The sequence below is a fragment of the Ovis aries genome, chromosome 8, assembly GCF_016772045.2.
Source record: "Ovis aries strain OAR_USU_Benz2616 breed Rambouillet chromosome 8, ARS-UI_Ramb_v3.0, whole genome shotgun sequence".
NCBI classification, from domain to species: domain Eukaryota; kingdom Metazoa; phylum Chordata; class Mammalia; order Artiodactyla; family Bovidae; genus Ovis; species Ovis aries.
Window position 1 is genome coordinate 86,514,313 of NC_056061.1, and position 20,055 is coordinate 86,534,367.

Genomic DNA, 20,055 nt, shown 5'->3' on the forward strand with positions numbered 1-20,055 from the left:
ATCCACAACCTCCCATCCCCGCTGGGGAAACCTGGCTTCCGCCACCCACCACCCACCACGTCTCTACTTGATCCCAGTGCACGTGCGAAACTGCTTCAGAGCTGTGAACCCACACCCCGACCGCTCACTTTCATCTATGCTTTTGAAGCACAGAATCTTCACATATTAAACTCCGTGCACAATGAAAGCTTGGAAAAGTAAAGGCCCATGAAAGAGTCAAGATTCATAAAGACATCAGGTGCCAGAATAAGGAATCCAAGCAAAATAGGAATGAACAGAATGCATGAGGGTTTGGAAACAGGTGAGTCGAGAATAGTAGGGACCAGGCTGAACAGCCGTTTGTAGGAGAGGGGACGGCGTGGACTTGTTCAGTTGACCGCAAGCCCGGGGTGTGGACATGCAGCTGAACAAAGCCCATGGCTGGAGCCGGCAGCGCTGAAACAGCTTGTTCCAGCCAAGGCAGGGAAGTGGCTTGGGGCCTTGCACAGGTCAGACTACGCATGCAGGCGCTTCTATCCACCCTCTGCAAGAGTGCCCGGGAGAGCGAACAAGAGGCATGGGGTCATGTTCCTAAAATACTACCAGGGATTAGATGTACCCGGGGCCACTCCAGGGGACAGAACTGAGACCTGCACATCTGAGGATCGCTCCCAAACCCCTGAGACCGAGTGAGGGTGGGGGCAGGCCAGAGCTCCAGGAGGCCAGGGTTCCACACTGGAGGTCATGTCCTGGAAGAAGCTGGAAGGACCGCCCCACTGGGTCGCTCATGACAAAGCTTCGGTGCAAAACTGAAAGTGGAGTTGGAGCAAGGGAAGTCGGAGGTCAGGAGAGCCCAGATCTAGGGCCAGGAGAAAGAGGGGCCAGGAGAGACTGCTCAGGTCAAAGTCGTCTGTGGCTCAGCCCCAGAGCACTGTGTGTGCACAAGGTCACAGAGCAAAATGGACCCCTGGTGAGGACAGCAGAGGAAGGCAGAGTTTTGTGCGATTAGCAGGAAAACTTTCTAACAATGAGGGCTGTCCAAAAATAAAACATAATCCCCATCAAGAGAGACATTCAGACAGACTCAGGCAACATTAGCGGGCCTGGCTGCCAATGACAAACCACAGCAGACCCACTGTGATCACGAGAGATTAGCATGCTGGGAAGAGAGACCTGGGTTCTGTCGGGCTCGGAGGACAGCTGAACCAGGGTGAGCTGGAGGGATCCCTGGGAATGAAAGAACGCCCCTCAGAGGTTAAGGTGTCTGGGAGGAATCGCACATTTAGGGGCCGCAGGGTGCTGAAACGTGCTTGATCGGCATGGTCTTCGGTTTACCTTCTGGTCTTTATTTTGCATCTATATTTTTTATTGGAGTATAACTGCTTTACAGTGTTGTGTTAATTTTTGTTGCACAAGGACATGAATCAGCTATATGTGTCCATATGTCCCTTCCTTCTCAAACCTCCTTCCCACCCTCCTGCATATATATTTTTGATTAAAAAAAAGAAAAGATAATATTTAAAAGGAACCTCCCCCCTGCCCCACTGAATTGAGTCCAGAGGCCCGGATTCTAAACCTGACTCAACACACACTCCCCGCAGGAGTTTAGACTGAATGAGAATTCTCAGATCTCATTCAGCTCCAAATTTTTTCAAAGGGAGAGTTTGTCATTTAAAACAAGGCTATCTAAGTGGTCACTTTATTAAAATGTCATTGAGCCTCTTTTCCAAGTGAGGCTAACCTTTCCTTAACAGTTTTGTTAGCAGAAGGAAAAGGGATTGAAAAGCAAGCATCTGACTTCCCACCAGGGACGCAATTCAAATCGTGGGGAGGAGAAACATGTGAATGGATCCAAAGCTCACAAATAAAGAGGCCAAAAAAAATCAACTTAGATCTATGACAGCACCTCACAACGTGTGCCAGAAAGTGGCAAAAATGTGTGAGAGGTGAGACCAGACGTTGTGTCAGGACGAGTTTAGAAAGGAATACAGCCGCACAAAGGCCAGGGCTATTTTGGTTTGCACATGGAAAGACATCCTGTCATGGGATATTATATTTTGTGTGGGCACCTCGGAGCACAGTGGTAAGAAGGACTTCTGAGGGTTGAAAAGGAAAACAGAAAGCAGAGAATTAGCACACGAGCTCAGAGCCCGATGCCTTGGAGGAGCTCAGCAAATGTTAGTTGGATGAATGACTCAGGAGCTCAGCAAATGCTAGTTGGATGAATAACTCAAAGCTGATGATAGAATGGAGGGGTGCGCATGGGAGGAGATGTTTAGTTTGCAAAAGATGAGTAAATAAGTACATGTCCATGGGGAGAGTAACCCAGTCTGATACTGATATTTATATCCACATGTGTTTGCAAGTCATTTAGGCAAAGGTGTAAGGTCAGCACTTGAAACAAGATTCTGAGCAAAACATGTGGATAAAAGTAAATATAGGAAGAATCACGAACAGAAAGTACACAGTGGTTACCAGGGAAGAGACAAGTTATCTCCCAAAAGGATTGAGGGCAGCCCAGAGCACAGTGGAACGCCATCCCGGGGAAACGAGCAAGTCCACACGGTGAGCATCTGTCCATGAGTCAGGCAGTACTGCGGTACTGCTTCCCGGGCCATTTCTGCATCTCCATCGGTTAGCATGTTTCTCTAGCCCTGGTCATCCCTCTGGCCCACCCAGATCTTGGAGGTCTCACCTGACTCCGCAGTTCTGGGGTTTGGGGAAGACTGTGAGTTATTTAAAATGAAAGAGAAAACTTGGGTTTGGGACATTTTGATCATTCTGTTAGTCCGTCAGCAAGCTTCCTGGGCTTCTAAGGTAGAAACATGGCATTGATAAGAGAGTCTGCAAAAGAAACTCATCCCTTGGAAACTCAAATCAAGACACACATAAAATTCAATATGAAAAGAGGCAGCTTTAAAAAAAAAACGTTGAAATAAAGACAATACAATAAAATGTGGAAAGGAAATAATAAAACAATAAAGAGATACATGAACTGAGTTTTCAATAAGATAAATGATTATTGGGGATGACTGAAGTGAGTTCAGACACAACTTGGGAAGAAGTCTGGAAAGCCTTGGGTGAACACCTCCCAGGACCCAGCGCTCTGTGCGTAATCACCTCTACCCTTGAGCTCCTGGGAGCCAGGGTGGGCAGGATCACCTCCGGTTTGCAGATGGGGCACTGAGCCTCTCAGAAACGAGGTCACTTATCCGAGTTCCCTCGGCTCTGAAGTGGAGGAGACAGAGGCAGTTGCACATGGCCCTCACGGTGCCTGTTCCTCTCGAGCGTCTCCGGGGTCACGTGATGGGTGAAACGATGGTGTAGAACAGAAGTCAGGTTTAAAATGTGTCAGCTTCGGTAACAACAAACCTGAGTGTGGGAAAGCCAGCCTTGAAGAGCTTTCCTGAAAGTGAAAGTGAAGTTGCTCAGTCGTGTCCGACTCTTTGCGACCCCGTGGACTGTAGCCTACCAGGCTTCTCTGTCCATGGGATTCTCCAGGCAAGAATACTGCAGTGGGTTACCATTTCCTTCTCCAGGGGATCTTCCCAACCCAGGGATCGAACCCAGGTCTCCCGCATCGGAGGCAGATGCTTTAACCTCTGAGCCACCAGGGAAGCGAAGAGCTTTCCTGAGCAGGTTACAAAGGCAACACTTCCTCTGGGGCTCTGCCCGTGGAGCGGGCCTCCCTGTCAGTTCAGTTATTTGTTTTTTTTTTTTTTTTTTTTTTTAAATTTTAAAATCTTTAATTCTTACATGCATTCCCAAACATGAACCCCCTCCCACCTCCCTCCCCATAACATCTTTCTGGGTCATCCCCATGCACCAGCCCCAAGCATGCTGCATCCTCAGTTATTTGTTTTTGAAGTAGTTGATTTACCGTGTTGTGTTAGTTTCTGGTGCACAACAAAGTCAGGTGTGTGTGTGTGTGTGTGTGTGTGTGTGTGTGTGTCTGTATATATGAAAAAATGAAAGTGTTAATTACTCAGTTGTGTCTGACTCTTTGTGATCCCATGAACTATAGCCCGCCAAGCTCCTCTCTCCATGGGATTCTCCAGACCAGAATACTGGAGTGGGTTGCCATTCTCTTCTCCAGGGCAATCTTCTCGGCCCTGGGATTGAATCCAGGTCTCCCGCATTGCAGGCAGATTTTTTACCATCTGAGCCACCAGGGAAGCCCACAGATATGAAAACCCCCATATGTATATATATATATTTTATATATATATATAATATATATACATATATACTTTTTTATATTTGTTTCCATCATGGGTTATTGCAAGATGTTGAATAAGTTCCCTTTTATTTACTGTAGGTCCTTGTTTTGTTTTGCTTTTTCAATCTGTTTTATATATAGTGGTATGTGTCTGTTAATCCCAAACTCCTAATTTATCACTCTCCACACCTTTCATCTTTGGTAAATATAAGTTTTTGGTTTGTTTTTTTTTTCTATGTGGGTGGGTCTATTTCTGTTTTGTAAATAAGTTCATTTGTATTATTGTTTTAGATTCCACATATAAGTGATATTGTATGGTATTCATCTTTCTCTTTCTGGCTTACATCACTTAGTATGACAGTCTCTAGATTCTTCCATGTTGCTACAAATGGCCTCATCTCATTCTTTCTATGGCTGAGTAATACTCCATCGTATATGTGTACCACATCTTCTCTATTCATTTATCTGTTGATGGACACTTAAGTTGCTCCCATGTCTTGCTATTGTAAATAGTGCTGCAATCTTTGAGCGTATCTTTTTGAATTAGAGTTTTCTCCAGATAAATGTCAAGGCTCTGTTTTTCACACACTTCCCTTTCACTGCAACATGCTTAAGCAAGGTCAGCCTTAGGACTCAGGGAAAACCCAGTGTGAAATAGCATAGATGTTTCCATCAGACCATAAATCAGTTCCTGGTGGAGAGATGCCTGTCACCCTGGATTCTACTTGCTCTGCTTTCCAAAGATTTGGCCTATAAATCAGAGACCAGGAGCCCACAAGGAAAAATTTAAGAAAGAGTTGTTTTTGTTAATTGTTTGTAAATTGTTTTCTTTATAAATGTGGGACAAGCAGCATAGCCAGACCCCATGGACTATACGAGTAGTATTCCCGCCCACCAAGAGAGAGAAGGAGCGAGGCTCTGGGAGGGGCTGTCCCCTCTCCCCAGCTCCATCATCTTTTCTCTGTTTCCCACAGAGATCTGGGCCACAGGGATGACTGATCCTGAAGACAGAAATTCTATCTTCCCCAAGAGGGAACTTGCCGCATACCCAGGGTTGAGCTGAAGTCACTAGTGAATGGGAATATCATGTTGAAGAGTCATTCTGATTCTGATCATTCTACATATGATTTCACCATTGAAATACCAAGTTCTGGAAGTCAGAAGTGAGTCAAAATGCAGCTCTTGTTATCATGGTTCCCCGGGTGATTCTGCACTTTGGACCCCAAGCTTTGCAGACTCACTGGTCAGAGGCCTGCCCTAGGGGTCACATCCTACTTCCAATCTTTACCATGGGACAAGATGTCCCCTGGAACAAGTGACTTCACTTCTCCAAACCTCTATTCAAGCTCTAAAATCTAGAAATTCTGTTACTTGATCTTCAGAGGACTGACTGTGTGCTAAGTTGCTTCTATCTGACTACATGTCCGACTCTGTGCGACCCTATGGAGTGTAGCCCACCAGGCTCTTCTGTCCATGGGGAGTCTCCAGGCAAGAATACTGGAGTGGGTTGCCATTTCCTCCTCCAGGGGAGAGGACTGACTACAGTGCTCCAAAGGTGGCCCTTCTGCATGAAACATAGACACTGACAATTAAAGATCTCCTTAAACATCTGTCAAATTCATGAATGATTGGACGCTCGAGTGCCACTCAGGGCTCAGAAACCATTTTCCTGAAAACTTTGAAGGAATCATCAAAGGCAAAGTTCAGCAACCAAAAACTGGAGACTTTGATTTATTGTCACCGAACAAGTTGAAAAATCTTAGTAAGAGACACTCGAACCTTTTAAGTATCATCTCGTGGTGATAATGACCTCTCATGCATATTTATGCACTTAGCTCTGTAATAACCACTTGAAAGACTAGGTTTTTCCCCACCCCTGGGGAATGAAGCTATGTGAAAACGTGACAAAATATTCCAAGTTCAAATGTCCAAATATGGAAACCTACAAGATGTTGGAATTTCTCCCCCAAGTAGAAAGCACCTGAGTGTTTATTGACTCAGGGACCATTCAGACACTCAGGTCAGCCTTGAGAATCCTAAAAACTTACCTGCCCCTGCTGCTCAGCATTCTTCCTGGGGAACATAGGCTTGACTCATTGACGTGTAGGTGGGTTAGTCTGGGTTGAGACAGGAATGTTTGGAGACAGGGTAAACTGGCCAGCTGTTGGGTATTTAGCAAAGAATTCCAAAAGGGCTCAGTAGCCAGAGTTGCTCTTCAAAACCTCATTACTGTTGTTCAATGTCATTCATTACCCTCGGAAAGTAAAATCATATGACCCCATTTCCTCAGTAAGTTAATTATTTTATTTCTTTGTATGAGGCAAAAACACTACTTTTATTGTTAATTAATATGCTAAAATTAGGTTATACCATTCTGGACATGCAAAATTGAATTTAGTACTTTCCAATATGTTTTTTAAAAGCTGGTCAAAAATAAATGCCTTCAACATCTTTTCTTTTTCCAACTGAGTATAAATTTCCTTCCTATGAAATTTCATTCCTTCCTGCTGTTCTAAGTGACATAATGCCACTTATTTTCCAAAGGGAGGAAAGAATAAAAATGAGACATTCAGCTAGCATTTTGAAATTCAGATATTTAATAGGCAAGCCCCCCCCCCAAAAAAAAAAAAGAAAAAAAAAAGGAAGGAAGGAAGAAAAGCAAAAATACAACAAAAAGGTATAATCATCCACAAGTTCCAGGACCAAAATAATTAAATGGAACAATAAGGAGAATTATTTATTTGGGGACTAATTTCAGATTTTTCTCTTCCCTGTTGATTAAAGTGAAGGTAGGAAATTCTGAAATTTCTTCTCTTGCAGAGGTGGAGCATGAGAGCCCCATCGGATGCTGGGACACAAAGTGACTTCCTGGTTCCCTCTGTTGTTCTGCTGTAATGAAATCCCCTCTGATATATCTGCCATCGCCCACTGTTAATTACTTTTCTATTTATTTAGTAGACCTACAAGTGGAAGGCAATCTATTGCCAGGGAATTGTTTGACTTCTATGCTAAGTAGACGGCATTCCAATCCAGTGAGGTTGGCAGCAGCCTGAGAGGACTTCTATCTCATTGCCACATTAAATTAGCACCCAGCATGTCCTAGACACAAGAAGGGTATTTTTTTTTTTTCTTCCTTCTCCAGAAGGTTAATAGTCCTTGGGAGTCTATAAACTGGTCCTGGGCATCCTCTGTGGTAGGCCCTGCTTCTGTTTCCCTGGAAATGATAAGAAGGAAGAATTAACTGGAGGGTTCACATGCCTGGAGGCTGGAGTCGGGTGGGACTTCACATAAAGTGTCTAACTCTTAGTATGGACGCAACTCTTTACATCCATCAGGTAAAGTGTCTCGTGGAGAGGAACAGAAGAAGGTTCAAGTCTAAAGAACAAGGATGATTACAAGTCTATGACGTGGCTTTGTTCCTTGGCACCAGCTTTTACCGGGCAGATGCGTGAATTCAGTTCAGTCCCTCAGTTGTGTCCAACTCCTTGTGACCCCATGGACTGCAGCATGACAGGCCTCCCTGTCCATCACCAACTCCCACAGCTTGCTCAAACTCATGTCCATGGAGTCGGTGATGCCATCCAACCATCTCATCCTCTGTCATCCTCTTCTCCTCCCGCCTTTAGTCTTTCTCAGCATCAGGGTCTTTTCCAATGAGTCAGTTCTTCCCATCAGGTGGCCAAAGTATGGCAGTTTCAGCTTCAGCATCAGCCTTTCCAATGAATATTCAGGACTGATTTCCTTTAGGATGGACTGGTTGGATCTCCTTGCTGTCCAAGAGACTCTCCAACACCACAATTCAAAATCATCAGTTCTTCAATGCTCAACTTTCTTTATAGTCCAACTCTCACATCCATACATCACTACTGGGAAAACCATAGTTTTTACTATACAGACCTTTGTCAGCAAAGTAATGTCTCTACTTTTTAATACTCTCTCTAGGTTTGTCATAGCTTTTCTTCCAAGGACTGAGTTATGTGTGAAATACAGCCACATTAATATGGGTCTGATTTTCCTTCAGGCTTCCCTGGTGGTTCAGACAGTATAGAATCTGCCCACAGTGCAGGAGACCTGGGTTCGATCCCTGGGTCGGGAAGATCCCCTGGAGAAGAGAATGGCAACCTACTCCAGTATTCTTGCCTGGAGAATCCCATGGCTAGAGGAGCCTGGTGGACTATAGTCCATGGAGTCGCAAACAGTCCGACATGACTGAGCGACTAACACTCGACCTTCCTTCTCCACACCAGGGTCATCTGGTGGTCAGCTAAGAGGAAACAGAGGCTGGGGGAAGACTGATCTCCGCAATCTGCTTTGGGAGTTTTGGGGGAGCCGAGGGAGAAGCAGATTCCACGGATGTCCTGTTAAAGGCAGTTATTTGAAGCAGGGAAGCACAAGCCCCGCGAAGGAACGGTCCGTCCAGACACCTCTCCGGTAGCCGTGGCGGGTCCTCCCATCCAGGAGCAGAAGGGAAAGCCCGTCTCTATTTCAGTCGCCTCTCACTGTGCACCCTGCTTGTTTCAGTGAGACTGCAAGGGGCCCGGTCCCCTGGGACATTACAGGAGCCGAGAGGAGCGGCCCCGTTAGGGGAGCTGCAGAGGACAGGCTCGCGATTAGAATTCCACTTCCTGTTTCCACCGGGAGACTTCCGTCAGTCAGGTCCCGCCTCAGTGGCAGGCCGCACTCTGTTCCGACGGCTACCTGCGCTGGAGGGACTGCACCCCGTGGAGTGTGGACCCCGGAGGGCACGATCTGAGGAGGGGGCCCTCTCCTGGCCCCCCGGCCCAGGCGCGCTTGCAGCCCCGGAGCCTGCCTCTGGCCTTCCTCCGTCACAGCAGCTTCCTCTCTGGTCCGCTCATCATGGCTGTCATTTCCTGAGACCGTCAACTTCGAGAAGCATGTCCTGACCCTCCAGGGCTCACCCCGGTGACCCCCTGGCTCTGAGACTTGGGAAGGCTCGCCCTGCCCTCCTCACCAGCCTGGAAAACGGGCTCCCATGTCCTACAGGAGAGGTCATTCTGTAGGTACTGGTGTAAGCTCCCGGGACTGGGAGCTGCAGGCATCTCTCTCCTCCAGGCTCCACTGACACCAAACTGGAAGCCTAGTCCATCCACCACCTTCCTTGCTGGGACCCCACTGTCCTTGGGTGTACCTCCTAGCCCAGGCTGAAACCTCCCTGCCCCGATTCAGCTCTGGCTCCGTCCCACGGGCTCGGCAATTAAGTCTATTTTCCACGAAGTCCAGTCAAGACATTGCGAAAGGAGAGCATTCCAGACTACCCTCTGCAGGGCGACCCCACTCCCCAGCACCCCTCTGCACCTTGGTGTCAGGGATACAGACACTGTCTTCTGATGGCAGGGCCACTTTTGTGAGGGTAGGATTGGATCTCTCTCTTTTTTCTTCCCCAGTGGGAGAGTCAGTTATGCCTTGGAGTCTATTAATCTTACAAACAGTTATGGAGCCAAAGAGGCTGAATCGAACGGTTGAGGGTTTAAAGAAGTTGGAGCACCATAGCTATTATTATAATGAAGTTCCCTGATATATAATCATGGGTCTGGGTGACCAGGCACAATTCTTTTAAGTCTGAGAAATTGTAAATGATGCGGAGGAGTTTTTTTATGGTTACCAACCAGCCTCTGACAAAACCAGGTGGGTGAGAAGGGACCTTCTCTTGCCTCCCTGTGGGCGCAAGGTCCCGGAGGGGCCAAGGACAGCAGGACAGGAAGAGGAATGCGCTGCTGGCCCCTCCTACCAAGGCCTGTTCGTTTGTCTGTCTCTTAAATTTGGTTCCGTGGCATGAAAAATAGGATTTATCTTTCTCCACAGATGCCACAAACAGATGCTGAGAACCAGAGACCTTGCAGAGTTAATAAAAGATAAGTTATAAAATCCATAAAACTGTGGAAAGAAATCAGAATTTCAGCAACTTCCAGGGTGCTGGTTTTTTTGTTTTTTGTTTTTTTTTTCCCCAGACTGCTCCTTTGATCAACTATAGGGAGATGGGGGAAGCCAGCCGTGCATTAATTCCATCTGCTGTTTCTCATGGCATGAGTGGGGCCAGAAGAGGGGCCGAGGTCTCAGCGATGCTGGAGCTGAGATAGTGACAGAGTAGAAATGGAGAACAGTGCCCGGGATGGAGACAAAGCTGTCATAATCAATTAGCATTTCACTTTTGTAAAGATCTCGGAGGCGATGGATTCCTTAGATTTTAACGTACGTCTTCAAAGTAATTTTGTAAGCTATTTAAACGATGCTCCCTTTTTACAACTCTACATAATTTGATTATACGAACCATCCTCCAGTCCTTGGATATGCAAATGCAGCGTCAAAATGATTTTTCCCATATTTTGATAGAATTGGAGGTTCATTGCTGTGATAGGAAGTGACAAAGACTGCAACGGGGCGTGGGTAGCCTGCTCATCTGGAACCCTGAGGCCATTCAGATTTTAAACAACCACTTCTTGAGAATCATCCATAAGAATAAACTTTGGAAAACCAAAGACAGGGCAATGATTAGGGTCTGGAGTCTAACTGCTTTAGATCTAATCCTAGAGCTGCCCGGATGCTGAATTTGTGAATTAATCTCTCAGAGCCTCAGTTTTCCCACCTATAACTTGGGAATAATAAGACATAAGCGTGTAGAAATATTAGGAGGATTAGCAATTAGAATGAAAACACCTGGCAGAACTTGGCAAAGACACTCATGACCCAGCCACTGTCATACTCTATTGTTACTACTGTTACTATGACCAAGTGATGAAATCTGGGTTTGTTGGCAGAGTTATTTTTCAAGCAGCCATCAAGTGACATGGCAGTCCTGAGGTGATGTCAGTGGCTGAGCTGCACAGTGATCTTAGGTGAGAGGATAATTGTTTTGCTTCTCGGAGGGCTCATCACCATCCTTGGCACTAGCATAGACTGGCAGATCGCTCATTCACTCAGCACTTCTGTCCCTTCTGTGGATCAGATATTGCGCTGTGTTGAGGATTGAAGAATATAGATTTGGAGCCATAATCCTTGACCTCTAGGGGTTTACAGTCATCATGGAGATTAAGAGGAGATAAACAAAATTATACTGCTAGGGAATCAGCACCCAATGAGGGTGCCAATCACTAAGGCTCAGAAATCAGCAGAAGGATGTCTGGTCCTGCTCCTCTGGCAGGTGGAGGCCAGCTTTGGATGCAATGCAGAGAATCATGCTGCAACAAAGAGTTACCCAGCCCCAAACATCCAGAATGCCCCGCCTGGACCCCCCTCCAGGTGCAGCGATAAAGAATCCATCTGCCAAGGCGGGGGACACAGGTTCCATCCCTGGCCTGGGAAGAGTCCATGTGCCACAAAGCAACTAAGCCTGTGAGGCAGAATTCTGAGCCCACACCCTAGAACCTGTGTGCCCAGCTACTAAAGCCTGGAGCCTGTGGTGTGCAAAAGGTGAAGCCACTGCAAAGAGTAGCCGGGGCCCCATAGCTAGAGAGCAGCTCATGCTTGCTTCAACTAGAGAAAGTCTACAGGCGGGAATGAAGGCCCAGCGCAGTTCAGTTCAGTTCAGTCACTCAGTAGTGTCCGACTCTTTGCGACCCCGTGGACCTGCAGCATGCCAGCCCTCCCTGTCCGTGACCAACTCCCAGTTTACTCAAACTCATGTCCATTGAGTTGGTGATGCCATTGCAGCCCAAAATTAATTAATTAATTTTTAAGAAGAGTGCCCAGTTTGAGATGAGCTCAGGGCCCCGCATGAGCAAGCACCTGGGGGACAAGAGACACAGGGCATCTGGGGAGGACCAGGCAATTTGGTGTAACTGGACCGTTGGGTCCCAGGAGGCCAGTCCCATGTGCAAGGCAGGGGTCCAGTCAGGAAGGACCTCACTGCCAGCATGGGCTAAGGTTGACTCCTGCCTCTATGTGCCTCGAACTTCTCCAGAAGAGCCCCAGAACCAGAGCAAAGTCAACTCAGTCCACCACATTGGAACCAACAGCCTGAAAGAACCAGAATTCTTGTATCATCCTGCAAAGTCAAGGAAGCTTGGTTTCTTTTCACAATGAACATATAAGCGAATGACGTGGTCTTTTCCCCTTGCAAGTTTAAAATCAGTGCTTCAGGACGCCCAAGGCCATCCAGGATGAGAAGCTTGAGAGGACAGGGCTGGCCCTGGAGAATTTTTGAACCAGGGGGGTGACCTGAGCAGACGTAGGGGCTTGGGTCCTTCCCTCACAGGGGGGCTGCCCCAGAACAGGGCTGATGATGCCCACCTCCCTTGAGGGCTGATTCTTGAGCTGACGACATTGAGACCCAAGGTCACGGCTCGTCTGGAGCTGTCTGCCAACAGCAGGGGTGTCAGAGGAGCAGGGTCCATTAGCAGAAGGAACACTGGGCTGAGCCGCTGGGAGCTCCTGCAGACTGCCTGAGCTGCCATGAGCTGGTGACCTAAAGGAAACCACTTGCCCTCTCTGGTCACAGGTAAAGGGAGGAACGTGGGTAAGAGTGCTTGTGGGCTCCAGTGCTCACGTCCCTTGCCTGTTGGCTGCAGGGTGCGCCTTCCTGCTGGCCGCCCCACAGTGGGCCATCTGTTGGGCAGGTCAAGACCTCCTGACCCTACTCACCAAGCAGCATGGTGACGGGCTGGGGGAAGGCCCCGTGGAATCTAGCAGCAGTGGGTTTAATTTTCCACTTTCATAACTTCATTCCTTTGAGTCTTGAGAACTCCTGGGCCTTCAAGAGTCCCTTATTATTATGCAAATCTCCAGGATCCCTTATCAGCTGACATCTTAGGCTGCAGAGAACCCTTTGGCGAGTATTAACAGGAACAAAACTTAGGAGAACGAGAGGGAGAAGCCAGATTGTGTTACAAGAGTATAAATACTGTCCATGTTTTTTCCAAATGTGTTTCCTTCCCTGTTCATTTAGGTAAGGCTTTTTCTCTCTGGTGGAGAAGGGAATGGCACCCACTCCAGTATTCATGCCTGGAGAATCCCATGGACAGAGGAGCCTGGCGGGCCACAGTCCATAGTGGTCGCCAAGAGCCAAACACGACTGAACACAACTCAGCTTTCTCCCTGAAGTCACAAAGTATTTCACAAACCAGAGGTGGATGCTTTCTACCTGCCCGGCGGGCCACAGCTGGACCAGAGGCATGCGAGGAGGGAGGGGAGAGTCTCGGAACTTGGGACCTTTGTCCCCACATCCAGGCAGGTGGTCACGGGCTTGGAAATGCCTTCATTGTTATCTGCACATTCTCGAGTAAATCCTTAACTGCTCCAACCCATCTCCTCATCTGTAATCTCGGTGGTCTCGGTGGAAAGAGATGGTCTCTGCACCTCTGTCAACTCTACCCTCTTACGACCATGAGCGGGGCGCCCAGAGCTCCACAGGAAAAACTGGAAATGTAACCCTGCTGACAAAGAACGGGCCGGGGAGGCAGGGCAGGGAAGTGAAACCGGGGGTGCTCTGTGGGCATCTCAGGGTTGAAGTCGCTGCTTCTGCTCAGTAAACATTGATGAGGAAGAATGGCCCCAAACTGAAAGTTTCCCTGTTGCAGGGAGGGAACCAGAGGTCATGGGTGGGAGCAGGCATGTTGGGGGTGAGAGAGCCAAAGCAAGGCTGGGGGTGTCACTGGACCCTCAGGCGGCAGATCCTGTGTGATTTGCGGCCAATAATGGATGGATTGCCCTAGACTCGCAAGCACGAGGGAAACGCGTTCTTCCCTCTTCTTCTCAGTTCACAGCAGTTATTCTAAAAGTAAGGATGGCACGGTCACAGCGCCAGGCAGGAGCCCAAGCAGGGCCCCTTCGTGTCTCTTGCACGTGCACGTCCCCCCAGCATCACCTCCCAGCCCCCTTCTTCCCTCGGATCCGTCCCCTGGCCTAGCCTGTATCCCCTCTCAGAGCCACCTGATGGATGATCTGGGCTCCAGGTTCTCACTGGAAGGAAGCTGGAGGTGCCAGCAGGGGCAGGCAGGCCCGGGGAGGGGACACAGGAGATACAGGCACAGCCCGGGGCAGACACGGCCCCCAAGGCTGGGCTCTGGTTGAGCTGAGGGTCCGAGAAGCACTCCGGAGGCAGGAGGCGCATTGCAGAACTTCTATCATGTTGAGCATTTGAAAGCCTGTATTCATTACACATAATATAGTCAAAAATTGGTCCAATTTCATGTTTTATTGATTGACACAGAGAAGGATGTGTCTGATCAACACAAGACTCGGGAACCATAAGAAAGATACTTTTTGAGAATTGTCTTTGACGGGATATCGGACCTCATCTCAGCTCCATGGGCTGTTGACCTCACCAGCTCCCGAGGATAAGGACCACTGAGGCCCCAGGGCACACCCAGCTGGGGGCACCGAGCCCTCTCCCAGGGGTTGGGGGGTGGGTGGGAGGAGTCTGGCACCAGAAACGTTCATGGAACAGACTTCCCAAGGCCAGTCCTCAGACCGGGGCTGGCTGGCCCATCAGAGCTGCAAAGTTTAACCTTGTGTGCTGGGCGGGGGTGAGGTGCTGTGCTTCCCATCTTCAGAACAGGACATGGAGCCCCGAGGGGTGAGAAACTTGTCAAATAAGCCTAGGTGGAGCAAGATCCAAACTCAGGCCGCCCAGCTCCGGGCCCACATTCTGAATCACTACACGAGCTGCTCCCTCAGCATGGACCCGGGCTGAGAAGACTCCAGGCTCTTTTGGAACATCCCTGAGGTCAGGGCTAATTTCATAAGAACACTGGGATGTCTTTTCATAGTGTTCGTGTTCATGGGGTTCTCTCAGCAAGAGGGAATGCAGGGGGGTTGCCATTCCCTTCTCCAGTGGACCACCGTTTTTCAGAACTCTCCACTGTGACCCATCCGTCTTGGGTGACCCTGCATGACATGGCCTGTGGCTTCAATGAGCTATGCAAGCCCCTTTGCCAGGACAAGGCTGTGATCCATGAAGGGTAAAGACATCAGTTTGCTGACTAAGGTCCGTATAATCAAAGCTATGGTTTTTCTAGTAGTCATGTATGGATGTGAGTGTTGGACCATGAAGAAGGCTGAGTGCCAACGAATTTATGCTTTTGAGCTGTGGTGCTGGAGAAGATTCTTGAGAGTTCTGCGGAATGCAAGAAGATCAAATCAGTCAATCCTAAAGGAAATCAATGCTGAATACGCATTAGAAGGACTGATTCTGAAGCTGAAGCTCCAATACTTTGGCCACATGATGTGAAGAGACAACTCATTGGAAAAGACCCTGATGCTGGGAAAGACTGAAGGCAGGAGGAGAAGGGGATGAGAGGATGAGATGGTTGGATGGCTTCACCGACTCAATGGACATGAGTTTGAGCAAGCTTCAGGAGATGGTGATGGACAGGGAAGCCTAGCGTGCTGCAGTCCATGGGGTCGCAAAGGGTCGGACACAAGTTTGTGATTGAACAACAACTAGCATGTCACTGACCTTCTTCCTTCTTACTCTCAGGAGCGGACCGTTGAGGCTTCCAGAGGCTGCCTGAGGCATGGTAGCATCTTCACTCTAATGGCCCAGGTGCTTGGGTCCTTGTGTCTGAAAAACATCTGGGGTTTAATTTCTAACAAGGTCAATGTTGCTAGATACTATAACCCACCTGTGTCTCTCTGGGATTTGAGATCTGCTGCTCCATACCAGGCACCCCCAAGGCTTCTTTGCTCCTGCTCCCAGGCCCCACCCAACCCACTCATACCCTGCACACTTTGGCCACCTGCTGCCCACCTGTCCCAGACCCCAGCTCATGCTTACACCGTGGCTGGTTGCTCTCACACTTCACTGGAGCCAGATTCTCCTTGGGGAACCTGAAACTTGACAGTGGAGCAAGCCTGGATGTCACTGGAGCAGGAACAGCAATGACAAATAACAGAAAACGTCAGTTCAATGATACCACTGGCGCTGGACTCTGTGTGGGCAACTGGAGTGGGTTGTTGGGCTGCTGTGTTAATTCTCTGGCCTTCCCAGATGGCTCAGGGGTAAAGACCAATGCAGGAGACAAAAGAGACATGGAGTTGATCCCTCTGTTGGGAAGATTCCCTGGAGGAGGAAATGGCAACCCACTCCACTATTCTTGCCTGGAGAATCCCATGGACAGAAGACCCTGGAGAGCTACAGTCTATGAGGGCGCCAAGAGTCAAGAGTCGGACATGACTGAGAGAATGAGCATGCCCAAATGTTAATTCTCTGAGCTACCCCAGGAACTGTCAAATATCCATTTCTCACTTAAGGTTGCTCGGAAAAAACCTGAAGCTTAACTAATAGGAGACATTGGCTACACCTTTTCTGGATTCCCCAGTTCACCTGCTTCTTATAATCTACTAGCTTGCCTCTGGACCCCTGCAGATGGCAAATCACCCAGCTCCTGCCTGGAACAGCCGTGGGTCCTGCTCATCATGGACCCCCCAGCCAGCCTCAGCAGCACCTTCCTTGTCTCCCCCAGGCCCTTGAAGGAAGTGCCATGCCTCTGGCTTCAGTGTTAAGATGGGGCAAATGGGACTTGTGATCTGACTGGCCTAGCCATCCTTTGGAATATCTTATTCTTTGGGCTCAAACCCCCTTTGAGAAGCTGGGGTGCCTTTCCCCCCTGAGAAGCCCAACTGACAAGCATAAAATCCTCCCCTAGAAATAAACTAGGCCCGAGGCCCTAGGTAGCAAGAGAAACTGTAATTAAAAGAAGATTAACAGACACTAAGAATGATCGAACAGGGAATCCCTGGTGACAGAGTGGATCGAAATTCTCCTGCCAATCTAGGGGACACGGGTTCAATCCCTGGTCTGGGAAGATTCCACACTGTTTTTGTTCAGTCACTCAGTTGTGTCCGGCTCTTTGCAACACCATGGACTACAGCATACCAGGCTTCCTTGTCCTTCACTGTCTCCCAGATCTTGCTCAAACTCATATCCACTGAGTCGGTGGTGCCATCCAACCATCTCATCCTCTGTCCTACCTTCTCCTCCCACCCTCAATCTTTCTCAGCATCAGCGTCCTTTCCAATGAATTAGCTCTTCACATCAGGTGGCCAAAGTATTGGAGTTTCAGCTTTAGCATCAGTCCTTACAATGAATATTCAGGACTGATCTCCTTTAGGATGGACTGGTTGGATGTCCTTGCAGTCCAGGGGACTCTCAAGAGTCTTCTCCAACAGCAGAGTTCAAAAGCATCAATTTTTTGATTCTAGGAGGTGCCCCCAAGAGCTCCTGGAAGCCCTGACTGGCCCACCTTGTACTCCTCAGCCTGTTCTCTCCCCTTCCCACAGCCTCTAGGAGGAGAAATGTCCCGTGTGGTAGGAGTTGCTCTTGGGTTGCTCTGCTGTTTCCAACATTTGGGAATTGCCAGTGGGCTTCCCTGGTGGCTCAGCTGGTAACGAATCTGCCTGCAATGTGGGAGTCCTGGGTTTGATCCCTGGGTTGGGAAGATCCCCTGGAGAAGATAAAGGCTACCCACTCCAGTATTCTGGCCTGGAGAATTCCATGGACTGTATAGTTAGTCCCTGGGATCGCAAAGAGTTGGACATGACTGAATGACTTTCACTTTTTCTTTTCCAGTGAGGTCCACATCTCTCCTATATCACTGGGACTAGTTAATGTGTTTTATTGGTGGACAGATCTTGGCCCATGTGTGTTTCAGCATAAAATAAGGAGGAGTTTCTTCTTTAGATAAACAGTGCCCAAGGGAGGGTCAGAAAAGACCCTGATGCTGGGAAAAATTGAGGGCAGGAGAAGAAGACGGAGATGGAGAATGGAATGATTGGAGAGCATCACGACTCAATGGACATGAGTTTGAGCAAATTCCAGGAGATGGTGAAGGACAGGGAAGCCTGGTGTGCTGCAGTCCATGGGGTCGCAAAGAGTCGGACATGACTTAGCGACTGGGCAACAAAAACAGCAAGGGCCAGAAGAATAGTTCAGTCTTGCAAAGACCAAGAGCAAATGCTGATAAACCTTCAGATCCCAGGCAGTCACTTGATCACTTATGGTTTCCCGTCCTCTTCATTTCTCTGCCTATAAACCAGCTCTCCCTGCCCCGGGTCAGCCAACAGTGGCCACCCTGAATAGCGTCCATCCCAGCTTCCTGACTTGCCTCTCTCAGATCTTGTAAGCAGCAGAAAGTTGGTACCACTACTGCTGGTTTCAAATTCCGGGGGAGAGAAGCTGAGTGGGAGAGACGTGTGGCTGGGACCATTGGACAGAATCACGCGGTGTAAGCCCGAGGGGGAGTGAGGACTTCTCAGAGAAGGGGTCCACGGGTTTGTTGGACCTGGCAAAGTAGCCAGGACTGGCCCGCGATGCCCGCTCCTCTGCAGAAGGCGCAGCCCTTGCAACAAGGTGTCTCCTCGTCTGGACCCTCTGCAGGCACAGAAGACTGCATATACCTGTTTGCCTTTCTTCCTGCATGTCCTCCCACTGGGTTAATACATAACAATTTATCCTTAATCAGTCCTGGGTGTTCATTGGAAGGACTGATGTTGAAGCTGAAGCTCCAATACTTTGGCCACCTGATGCAAAGAGCTGACTCATTTGAAAAGACCATGATGCTGGGAAAGATTGAAGGTGGGAGAAGAAGGGGACAGCAGAGGATGAGATGATTGGATGGCATTACCGACTCGACGGACATGAGTTTGAGTAAGCTCTGGGAGTTGGTGATGGACAGGGAGGCCTGGCGTGCTGCAGTCCATGGGATTCCAAAGAACTGGATATGACTGAGTGACTGAACTGAACTGAATTTATCCTTAAGGGAATGACCTTGACTTACTTGGTTCCATCCACTCCTGTGCGCTTTCGGCAGCCCCAGCTGGATGGAGCATGTTTTAGGAAGAGCCAGCACACCCTTGTAGATCTTCCCTTATAGTTTAGTGGGTAAAGAGTCTGTCTGCAGTGTAGGAGACCCGTGTTTGATCCCTGGGTTGGGAAGATCCCCTAGAGAAGGACATGGCAACCCACTCCAGTATTCTTGCCTGGAGAATCCCATGGACAGAGGAGCCTGGTGGGCTACAGTCCATGGGGTCACAGAGTCAGACACGACTGAGTGACTAGACCACCACCAGCACACGCTGCCTCCAGCTCCACCCCACTTCCTGCCCCGCCTCGGTCCCATCAGACGCAGGGCCCAGCGGGGACAATGCAGGGGGCGCTGAGCCCACCACACTCCCTCTTCGTGGGGGCGCAGGCAGGAGCGATCCCTCTAGGGTGTGTCCTAGGTGTCCATACCTGGACACTCACCTTCATGTTTCTGCCGTATGCCACCAAGGAAGTCAGGACTCGGCGGGGTGCCCAGGGAGACCATCCGTGAGGCCTGGGGACCCTTAAGAGAAACCACATCCGGTTTGCATGTGTGCGAATGCGTGCAGCTGAACACGCAGGCTGAACGTTGAATTCCAAATTCCTAAGGAAGTGAGAGAAGCTACCGCAGCGCACCGGAAAGCGGGAAAGCCTGTGCCCGTGGCCACTCAGGTGGGCCTCTGCCTTCTTCTCTGCCCTGGCTGGCTTCACGGTAGGCTGCCCCCGGAAAATGGAATCTGAAACTGCTTCCCAAGCAAAGGGCGCTGCACCCTGCTAGGTCTGAAAATGAATAATGATGAACCCCGGGGCTTAGTCCTGGTTGGATAAGGATAAATACAATTTAAAATTAGAAATTCGTTTTAAATGGGCTGTTAATTGCTGTTGAGCTTTAAATATTTGAGTTTATTAATTTCTCCCTCACCCCCTGAATTATATTTCAGCAACATTCCCCTGTTATTAGGCTATTAAATCAGACATATCAAAAAGGAAGCATTTATTTATATCTTCAGAGACATGTACATCTAATTAAGATAGTGTTACTGTGCATATTTTATATGGGGCAGATGCCGCCTGTGCTTTGTCTCATCAGCTCTGAAGG

At 48.8% G+C, this 20,055-nt stretch overlaps 1 long non-coding RNA gene across 1 annotated transcript; it reads right to left on the bottom strand.

Moving 5' to 3' along the window:
- Positions 1 to 14,329: 14,329 nt before the first annotated feature.
- Positions 14,330 to 19,391, bottom strand: LOC105608368 (uncharacterized). Its single transcript, XR_006060683.2, has 3 exons — positions 15,930 to 19,391; positions 15,612 to 15,716; positions 14,330 to 15,269 (listed from the first exon to the last, which is right to left on the bottom strand). It is a non-coding gene; the product is annotated as an uncharacterized LOC105608368 (long non-coding RNA).
- Between the last annotated feature and the right edge of the window lie 664 nt (positions 19,392 to 20,055).